Source organism: Podarcis cretensis, assembly GCF_951804945.1.
Source record: "Podarcis cretensis genome assembly, chromosome: 4".
In the NCBI taxonomy this organism is placed as follows: Eukaryota; Metazoa; Chordata; class Lepidosauria; order Squamata; family Lacertidae; genus Podarcis; species Podarcis cretensis.
This window is the reverse complement of record NC_137173.1, coordinates 55,475,465-55,486,668: the sequence shown is the minus strand read 5'-3', so window position 1 is coordinate 55,486,668 and position 11,204 is coordinate 55,475,465. Positions and strand designations below refer to the sequence as shown.

General features: G+C 44.7%; 1 protein-coding gene across 2 annotated transcripts in view; it reads left to right on the top strand.

Moving 5' to 3' along the window:
- The first annotated feature begins 254 nt into the window (after positions 1-254).
- The window catches only part of KCNJ6 (potassium inwardly rectifying channel subfamily J member 6), a 106,834-nt gene continuing 95,884 nt past the window's right edge, over positions 255-11,204 (top strand). For both annotated transcript variants that reach the window (XM_079974932.1, XM_079974931.1), the window contains exon 1: positions 255-1,466. The gene's annotated coding sequence lies outside the window, so the exon portion shown is untranslated. The remainder of the gene's footprint in view (positions 1,467-11,204) is intronic.

Genomic DNA, 11,204 nt, shown 5'->3' with positions numbered 1-11,204 from the left:
TTAGGCCTACTGCAAAGTGCTGCACTAGTGAGACCCACCACCACCACCATATTAATTTGCCCAGAGGGAAATACATGTCATGGGCTTCCACTCCACATCTGTTAAGTTCCTACCAAGGTCACTAAACATGGGGCGGGCTCTATCTTCATCTGTACCACCCAGATTAGAATCCCAACAGCCGATATCATTAGGGAAAGGGCCATGGCCCAGGGGGTGGAGCACATGTCTTGCATGCCAAAGGCCGCAGGTTCAACACACAGCATCTTGAGGGAGATATCCCCTGTCTGAAACTCTGGAGAGCTGCTGGCAGCCAGAGGAAACAAAACTCAGCTAGAAGGACCGATAGTTTGACTCGGTATAAGGCAGCTTCCTGTGTTCCGGTATCATTTTTAAAATCTACACCACTTTGCCCTACAAAGTCTCATTACTATCTTCTCCCATTTATAGACAGAAGCTTTCTCTAAATACTTGCTTGTCGTTATTCAGTGTGGACCTTGTCAAGCAAAGCTTCACAATCCTACCACAGCGTGCAACTCGCCACAGCCACTGTGCTTAATGTCTCTCAATTTCTTTATCCTTGCCAAAAATGTTCCTATTTTCTTCGCCAAAAGGCATAATCCACAAAGCCTTTTTTAGAAAGAGAGAGAGGAAGGAAGGAAGGAAGGAAGGAAGGAAGGAAGGAAGGAAACACTATGAATTCCACATGTCCCCGCTCCTACTTCAAAGAATCTAGCGTCTGTTCTTCTTTGCCTCAGCTCAGGAAAAATAAAAACCTGTTCCAAGGAAACGGAACGGGTTGGTTGCACACGCAGTAAAGTTTCCATTTAGTCTCTTCCAAGCTGAAAAGGAAACAATCTCCCCTCTTTAAAAAAAAGTGGTCGTGGGGAGAACCTGCCATAGCTTGTACTTCGTCGGTTCTGCACTAGATGGCACTGCGCGAAGTTTTATCTGCTCTTGTTTTGTTCCAGCGACTGGAAACCCAGGCTGGGATCGAGCGGAATTCATTGAAGCTGCGGGCTTTCGTGACGTGTCCCTGAGCGCTCCATTACTTTGCTCGCTGCCAGCGCTTTATTGTTCTTGCTCCGCTCCGATCTTCTTCTTCCCCATCTTCCCTCGTGGTGCCCATCCGATGCCTTCGCCATCCCGCTGAACTCTGCCTGGGCGACCAGCGGGCGCCCGCTCAACTCCAGCCCTCTCGCCCGGCTGCGCTTGCGGAGGAAGCCCAAAGGGATCCAGAGGCAGGTGAGCAGCGCGCAGGATGGGCGCCGCGGAGAGCAGCGCGGGACCGCTGTAGACGCGGGACGCCTCGCCTGCCCTTCCCTTGGAGACGGGCATTGGCTCGAAATCGGCCTTCCATCCTCCAGTGAGCGACCAGCCGCCCCCAAAAAGCCACCCACCCGCGCCCACCCTGCTCGATCTCGGAGGGAGGAATCATGATCGAGTGAGCGAAGCTGTGCGCCGAACAGGTAGGGCAATGCAGCTTTCTTCCTTCTCGCCGTGCGCGAAGCCCTGGAGGGATCCAGCCCTCGCTCCTTCCCCCTCCGCCCTCGCCCACCCGAGCAGATCCCGTCCCAAAGTTGTGCTTTTGGGAGACGGAGGTGCCAACGGTACGGCGACAAAGCGACGGTCCGTTTCGCATCCTCTTCTTGGTTCGCCGGTGAAAACCTGGAAAGGCTTGGCGAGGTGATGGAGGGAGGCTTGAAACGCAGTCGGCCACTTCTTCCAGATCTGTTTCTCTCTCCCTTTGGGTCGGAACTCCGGATTTGTTGGTGGAGAAGGCTGTGGGGAAGGCGTGTGTGTGTTGAGTTGTTGAAGGAATCAATTGTTCTCCGATCCTGTTTACCAGAAAGAGAGGGAAGGGGCGGGTATCTTCGTTGGCTTGGTTTCTGTCCATGCAGCCAGATGTGCATCGGGAGGGGAGCAATAATTGGATAGTAAAAGTCACCCAGCCCCGAGATCCTTGAAAGTTGTGGCTCTCTTCTCCCTTCCCTGGCAAAAACCTCTTGGCTGAAATCAGACAAGTTACAAGGCTGTGGTGGATTTTTAAGAATAACCACATCTGGAGAACCTATTTGGACCTATTTGTTTGTTTACTAAGAACAAATGATTGCTAGTTTGTTTCATGAAGATAGGAAGACAAACCATGATCTAATTATGTAACTGAGCAGGGTACTTAATCCCACATTTCAAGCTCTGGGAGGCTGGTGTGGGAAACAGCAGAATGCTCCAAATAAAGACCTGCATGGCAACATTCAGGATATAAGGAGAGAATATTCCCACGAAGCTTGAACGGGAAAAGGCAGGGCTGAGAGTGCCAGCTGAAACCCGTGGCAGGATTCTGCCTGATTTCACTGGCGCTGGATGGCATCCTAAATTTGCATCATAGCAGAGCAATGGTTACAATAGAGTGGGGGGGTGTCATTAAAAGAACAAGGCATCTGTGGCACTGTGACGCAATGTCACACAGTCATGCAGTGGCACCCATTTCCCTCCTGGATCTTTTGAGGAGCAAGAGAGTTCTGTGATGTGCAAAGCAGCAAGCGAAAGAAGTCTTTAGGCTAATGAGGTGATGCCTAATTTGTCTTGCTCGAAGGAACAGAGCTCACTATCACCATGGCGACCCAGGGAATATTAACTTCAATTCCATAGAACATGTGGGGTGGGGGGTATCTTTCCCAGTTGTAAGTGGGGGGCGGGGTGGGATAATGAAAGGCTTGCCGCCACTGATTTAGTAGAGAAAGTTTGTGGCTTTGGGATGATGTCTTGCAGCAAGATCAAGTTGCCCTCTCTTAAGCATAGGATGCATAGACCATGCATCAGCACCATGGACAGTGCAACATGGAAAAGCCACTCCATTCAGCCCTATGAGCGTGGTGTTGCTTCTTGAAACTTTCCCAACTCTCTTTGGTCAGTTTAAAAGTTTGCATTCTAGTGAAAGGTGTGAAGTGGAGGAAGAGAGAGGCTTATTGTACATATTACAGCATGCAAGTCCCTTTTGCGGGGGTGGGGGTGGGAATTAATCTGCTTTGTGCATAGCAGTGGTGCAGCATCAGAAGAGTTCTTGGGAATGAAGATCAGCTCCAGTAGCTGGAAAGTGGAAACAATCAAGCAATTTTAAAAAGTGATAGGAAGAGAAATGGAGTTGTTTTTCCCATGCTGGTTTATCTCTTGAACTTTTCAGGGCCCAAGATAATAGTGAAGAAATAGTTTTGCGGCATGTACTGTGCAGACATAGCGCAGTCTGCATAAAAAGCACAGCTCTGCCCCAGCCTGGAAGATGAAAAGGGTATGTGCGCACCACTTAGTTAAGTTCATGAACGCCCAGAACTGCAAAACTTACATTTTGCTTTTATTTGGTAGTTGTATAGCAATGCCACTAATTGGATGGTGCTAAAATTACAGATCCACAGGGCTAGGAGGGACTCTAATATATTCTATTCTTAAATCATTGCATCTGGGATGGGACAGAAACTCTCTGTCCAATAGACCTCACATCAAAGTCTCTAGCATTTATATTACACTCTCCCACAGGTAGCAATCTTGAACCGTCAAAAGTGTGCTATAGATGAATTCCTAAAGAAAAAGGATCACACACACACACGCGCGCACACACACACACGCACACACACACACACATATATATATATATATATGAAGTGTGAAGCACTAATTAAGGCTTGCAAAGAGCCTATGTATGGTTTCCCAAGTGTGAAAATGGAACAGAATCATAGAATCTTAGAGTTGGAAGGGACCCAAGGGTCATCTAGTCCAGCCCCCTGCAATGCAGGAATCTCAGCTAAAACATACAGATGGCAATCCAACCTCTGCTTAAAAACCTCCAAGGAAGGAGAGTCCACCACCTCTCGTGGGAGTCTGTTCCACGGCTGAACAGCTCTTACTGGTTTTTCCAAATGCTTAGTCAGAATCTCCTTTCTTGTAACTTGAAGCCATTGCCTTGAGTCCTACCCTCCAGAGCAGGAGAAAACAAGCATGCTCCCTCCTCCATGTGACAGCCCTTAAGATCTTTGAAGATGGCTATCATAGCTCATCTTTTCCAGACTCACACACAGATCAGAGACACATTGGTGCTATGCTGGCAGATTGGCTTAATGGCACCAAGAATGCAGGCTCAGCCTGAGAGGGAAGATGGGAAAACACACAAGGAGAATTTTTTTTAAAAAACACATAAATGTTTCCAGGATCCTGTACCCACTGGTAAGGGACAGGGCTGGCAATGGAGCCCAACCTGCCACCCACATCCAGAGAAAGCGAATGACTCCTGCACACTTTTGCCTGTGACATAAGGGTGAAGTGAGTAAAACATGGGAGACTTCTGTAGCAGTTAGGCATGGCAGCCCGTGTTCCCCCTTCCCTTGCTTTTGCAGTTGTTGGAGTGGAATTTGGTATTATGTGTTTGTGTGTGGAGGAAGTCAAGAGCAAGGTACCTTTTAGAGATCTAGGCATAGATGTGTTAGCAACAGGCTCAAGTTACCATGCATCTAATGAGGCTAGCCTGCTTTGCGCAGAGTGCTCCCTTTGTGTGCAAGGTGCCCTTTCTCCATAGTTTCTTATCCCCAGAGTTCCCTTTGTGAACCCTTAAGCATGTGCAGCATTGGGCCAGAGAGAGATAATCCCAGACACAGCATCCTATCACCTCAGTTATTGTCTCCCTGTGTGGGGTTTATAGACTGATGGTAGTGTGATTGGGTTCTGAGTTACATCATAACCTGTGCTTTGTCACTGTGACATGTGTGGAGCCATCACTGATGTGGGGTTAGCTATATTCTCAAAGAAAAGAATCTCACCTCATTGAAATCAATGGGAGGAGTTGCACTGTCCATGAGTCAAAGAGGTAGAGAGGATGCAGCATAAATGTGCTCCTGCTGTGTGCTGCCACCCATGCACCACCCACAATGCTACCCTGTTTAGCCATTTGACCAGCATGACCTGTCATGGCAGTTGCATATCAGATGTTCCTCCAACATTGCTGTGTCCCTGTCAAATACTTTAGCCCCCTCATTCAAGGATTTGTCAGTACAGAATTGTGCCCTGAAGATATTCAAAATGAAACCATCATTTCAGTGGAATAGCCCTTGCTAAGTTGGTGTCCTCCAGACAGTGGCAGACCTTGGGGTCTCAAATTTCAGTGGTGCCCCCTGCCACTTGTGCCCTATTCTAAATCATAGTTGCCATGTCCCCTGCAGCACCCCAAGGCTCCTCACCCAGGGTGACCAAACCGGTCACGCTCTCCTTAATCCACCTCTGCTCCAGATTGGGGCTGATGGGCATTGTAGTCCCACAAATCTGGAGGGCAATAGATTGGCAAAAGCTGCAATAGTATTTTATAGAAATGGAGAAGGTGGGTGGAATGGTAGGCATGTTTGGGGGATTGCAGCTACAGTCTGCAAAGCAATCTCATTCCAGCACCACAGAAATCTAAAGAAATCTATGGCCACACCTACTCCAGACTTGGCATCTTACAGATAAACTAAAAGGCCTTCTGGCACAGATTAAAAACTGAACATCAAACAATTGTCAAATGACATATGCAATTGGATCAAAGATTACAGCCATAATCCTCCGTACACTGAATTTGGAGTAACTTCCAAGTAACTCTGCCCTGGGTCACTCAACAAAACTGTTTGGTTGGTGACTGCTCTCAAGTGGTTACAAGAAGCAGGAGATGGTAGGCAAATAAATGCTCTTCCTGTGTTTCCGAAGCTCTAGTGCGTAGTCTGTTCTGCATACTATTTGAGAGCCTCCCTAAAATACAGCCGTGTACATAAATATCATTTCACATTGACATTGCTAGTTCTATTTCTGTTTCTTGCTACCATTATTTCTCTCTATTGTTAGACATACAAGACAATCAAGAACAGAAAGGAAAACAAGAAAATAATAGTGTTCATTTAGGAAAGAAATCTTTCGATGAGTCATTTTGATTCTGTTCTCTGTGCAAATGCATGTGCGTGTTTTGTTTTGTTTTTTACATTTCACAAACACACTGTCTTTTAGTACTTTACGTAGTCTTCAACAGACAACAAGCAGTAAATACACATTTTTTGTGGAGGGGGAAATAAACGGAAGATTTATATACCTGGAGAAAAAATTTAAATATGTATTTGTAATCAAATGTCTTATTTTTATAGGTCATTAAGTTATCTCACCCTGTAACTCAGTGAAAATAATCTAAGGGGCAGGGAGGGAGAAAGAGATGGGGGGGGGAATCAACCAGGAACTACACATGTCCTTGTCACTCTGAAGTCTGTAGAAAATAATGAATTTTGTAGAATATTGCAAGTAGAAACTCCAGATTCTATGACTAGATTATAGTGTGTATATTAGTTACACATAATGCTGACAACAGAATATACATTTTTTCAGATATGGAATTTGGAAGAAATGGTGAGGATTAAGGTGATAGGAGGAAACCGGATTTAAAATGCATTTGGGCAGCAGAATCATAAGGAAGAATTACTGCATCTTCTCACTGTCCGCAAGTGCTTGTCTATCTGTGACTGCTGACCAGCTTTTCCCAATGAACTCTGGTTTTTCTGTGACACCTTATGCAATAGCAGAATGATCGAGCCCGGAGGGATGTTGCTTATGCCCCGTCAGTTCTTCATCCCACACTCTGCCGAGACCAAAGAATGCAAGTCAACGTTTTGATTTGACTAAAATCAGTGTCACACAACAGTCCTGATCATCCTCAGAAACAAGCACAATCAACTAGGTCGGTGGGGTGATGAAATGCTCACATCGCACACAAACAGCACATACCTCAATGCAGTGTAATGTCAGGATTCCTGGGGGGGGGGTCTCCATTTGTGCCCCACTCTTCCTCAAAAAGACCGAGTAGCTTGCACATGGTTCCCTGGTGGTCTCACATCCAGGCAGTTGCCAAGCCAGGTATGTTCATGCTGTCCAGCACACTTGTGTAAATCCAGTATTCAGTTCCTTACAGCAATATAAATTTCTGTTTCAGCATAGCAGGTATAACCAGTGCTTTTTTCTGGGGGGACGCAGGGATACGCATACCCCTAAACATTTTGTGGATCTAAGTCTCATTGAGGGGCAGTATTTCAATATGAATAGGAAAATGAGAATATCCCTAAACATACATATATATATATATATATATATGTATGTATGTATGTATGTATTGGGGGGGGGGGAAGCACTGGGTATAACAAGGGAAGGAGCAGAGGTCAGCAAAGCATTTAACCACACCAGATCCATACATTGCTTTGGAAGGGAAAATTGGCGAAAACTTAGTTTTGGGGGGTGAGGGGTTAAGGATTCATCTTCTAACACTGTCACGGGTACTAAATCTCTGCTGTCCCTCCACATAAACTAGGTTGTTCCCTGCAAGAAATAAAGAACCAACAGATAATAGCCCCTTAGGCAGATTCTGGGGCCTAAATCTCTCCCCAATCCAGTCCAACATATGGACCTATACCTGCCAACCAACAGGACTGGGCTGCCCCAAGTTTGAAATCGATATTGCTAGCACAGTTTGTTACTTCCTTTATAGAAAGCTAACAGTTTGCACCTCAAAGGTACTGGGAACATGAAACTGCTGTCTGTAAGCCTAATTATTTGGTACTGAACAGCGTGTCTTCTTGTGTATGAAAGGGGTGGGTGGGAAAGAGATAAGACATAGCAGCTAAAAATATTGGTCTAGAAGATATTGGTTCCCATGGTCTCCCTCTCCATAGAAGCTTGAAAAACGAGAATGAAAAAGAGCCATCATAAGCATTGATAACAAAACTGTTCAGCATACGTGAGAGTGTTTATTGTTACATAAGCTACCGGTAATAGCCTAATGACAAAATTATTCAAATACAGTTTAAATGCTATGGAAATGGAGGAAGGGAGGAAAGAAATTGCTACAGTCATCCAACCTCCAAACTAAATGAATTCACTGATACTTTTTTTTTAAAAAAAAGAATGTTTTCGATAAGTCCAGCATTTTAACTTGCCAAGATAGGAATCATATTTTGCCCTCCTACAGATGTTCAATTCTCTTGTCAAAACGAAATCTTTTTACACTGTTCATTCAGTGAGAAATTTGGATTCGTTTCTGGAGACAAATCACTCCAAAGACAAAAACAATTAAAATTATGTCTGAGAAATAGATTTCCTCTCGTCTACAACTCTTAACAATGCCCTCACATCGGATGCTTGGCCAGATGAGAACTAGATGAAAATTATACTCTGTTTCAGCTAACTATATTAAATATGTCTGTGTAAGGGTCAGATGGCAGAGTGCACCATTAAAACATCACACTTACGCAGGAATTATTTCCATGTTTTGAATGTTAACCATATGAAATGAGAGGTAAATGTTACTTCCTATTGAAAGTAATAATAATAAAGTAAGCTTTGCTTTGAACAATTTTAGTATCACAAGCATTTGATAGAAGATGCTTTAATTTTGGTTTTTATTATCAATTGCTTATGTTTTACATCTTTAATTAGCTTTTATTGTTTTATTGTTTGCGTGTATATTTATTTTTCAAAATATAATAATAATAATAATAATAATAATAATAATAAGAAGAAGAAGAAGAAGAAGAAGAAGGTTCTGTTGTTAGCCACCATGGAAATACTCAAAGGAGAAGTATAAGTAAAATAAGAATATGATAAATAAAATAAACAAACCAATTTATTACGATTGGTGAGTGGTAAGAAGAGCAGGCAAGTTGTGGCCCCTGTAGCAACTTTCTGGACAGTTTATAGACAGTTTCTACCATCTCTTATTATCTCCTGTGAAATTCCGGGGGGGGGGGGGGATATGCTCTGACCAAAGCTATATGAGCTTCTGTGACATTACATAGCCCATATGTTACTGTTGCTGTGGCCTGAATGAATTTGCCTACTGTGATGACAGGAGAAAATAAGTTTCTAGGGGAGCAAGAAGCTGTGTCTTGCACACAGGGATTGTTAGGTGTTATTGCAAAAGACTGCTCTGTAGTGAAGGGGCTAAGTGGGAGAGAAATTACCACCTCAGGGAGAAAATACCATACTCTTGTCTCACCACAAAATTGTGGGAGACAAGAGTAGGGTACTTTCCTACAAAATTCCCACAAAATAGGTGGGACTCTGTGCCACAGCCAGCAAATCAGCATAGCTTTTACTGGGATGGAAATTTATTTCTTACTTATTTAATGCATTCTCATTATGCAATTCAGGCAAAGAAAGGAGGAGGGGGCATCAGGCCACTTACAAATGTCAAGACAGCCCTCAGGCTCACATTCTAAAAATACCCGACACAAAAGGGAAATGGATTGGGAGGGAGGAGGAAAACAAAACAAAACTCTGGCACTATATTGCAATGATCAACTGGAATGAAAATATTTCAAGGTGGAGAGAAACCAAAAGTTGCTAGTATTTTGACAGAGCTGACAGACATGCCATACAATTCCATCTCTGCCCCTCTCCTATATGGAATGGATGCAGTAGATCAGGCATAGGCAAACTCCAGCTCTCCAGATGTTTGGGACTACAATTCCCATCATCCCTGACCACTGGTCCTGTTAGCTAGGGATGATGGGAATTGTAGTCCCAAACATCTGGAGGGCCGGAGTTTGCCTATGCCTGCAGTAGATGATAACTGAGGAAGGAGCCTGGTGGAGCCAGTGTTTCAGCAGAGCAGATGGAGAGGCCTTGCAATGGGTTTGGGGGGAAAGCAAGTACCAATGGCAGGTCATTCCAGAACAAAAGTGGAAGTAGGTGAATGAGGACATCCAAATCTCGTCCTAAGAGAAAAAACAGCCTGCAGATGCTCAGAACAGAGAATGCCTTTCCCTCACACCCATAGATGCTGAGTGCCTTCTTTCCTGCTGAATTTCCCATAAGTTTCTTCCTACAGAAACAATGATGTATAGATTGAAAGAAGAAAGCCGAAGGCTGGAAGGAAAAACAAAATGACAAGAAAACGAGCTCCTAATTCAATGGTGTAATCAACTGTGTTCTGCAGTATTTAATCAGAGGATCCCTCCATTCATTTACCCAGCTCAGGCTTCTGCTGCAGCATTGCAGGACACCTTCTGGTTCCGTCCCCCCCACTCCCCATGAGGAGGAGAATTTTTTCAGTCGCACAAGAAAAAAGGAAATTGTGAGGGCCATTTCACACATTACACAGAAGCATAGAATCATAGAATCATAGAGTTGGAAGAGACCACAAGGGCCATCGAGTCCAACCCCCTGCCAAGCAGGAAACACCATCAGAGCACTCCTGACATATGGTTGTCAAGCCTCTGCTTAAAGACCTCCATAGAAGGAGATTCCACCACACACCTTGGCAGCAAATTCCACTGTCGAACAGCTCTTACTGTCAGGAAGTTCTTCCTAATGTTTAGGTGGAATCCTTTTTCTTGTAGTTTGGAACCATTGCTCCGTGTCCGCTTCTCTGGAGCAGCAGAAAACAACCTTTCTCCCTCCTCTATGTGACATCCTTTTATATATTTGAACATGGCTATCATATCACCCCTTAACCTCCTCTTCTCCAGGCTAAACATGCCCAGCTCCCTTAGCCGTTCTTCATAAGGCATCGTTTCCAGGCCTTTGACCATTTTGGTTGCCCTCCTCTGGACACGTTCCAGTTTGTCAGTGTCCTTCTTGAACTGTGGTGCCCAGAACTGGACACAGTACTCCAGGTGAGGTCTGACCAGAGCAGAATACAGTGGCACTATTACTTCCCTTGATCTAGATGCAATACTCCTATTGATGCAGCCCAGAATTGCATTGGCTTTTTTAGCTGCCGCGTCACACTGTTGGCTCATGTCAAGTTTGTGGTCAACCAAGACTCCTAGATCCTTTTCACATGTACTGCTCTCAAGCCAGGTGTCACCCATCTTGTATTTGTGCCTCTCATTTTTTTTGCCCAAGTGCAATACTTTACATTTCTCCCTATTAAAATTCATCTTGTTTGTTTTGGCCCAGTTCTCTAATCTGTCAAGGTCGTTTTGAAGTGTGATCCTGTCCTCTGGGGTGTTAGCCACCCCTCCCAGTTTGGTATCATCTGCAAATTTGATCAGGATGCCCTTGAGTCCATCATCCAAGTCGTTGATAAAGATGTTGAATAAGACCGGGCCCAAGACAGAACCCTGTGGCACCCCACTAGTCACTCTTCTCCAGGATGAAGAGGAACCATTGATGAGCACCCTTTGGGTTCGGTCAGTCAGCCAGTTACAAATCCA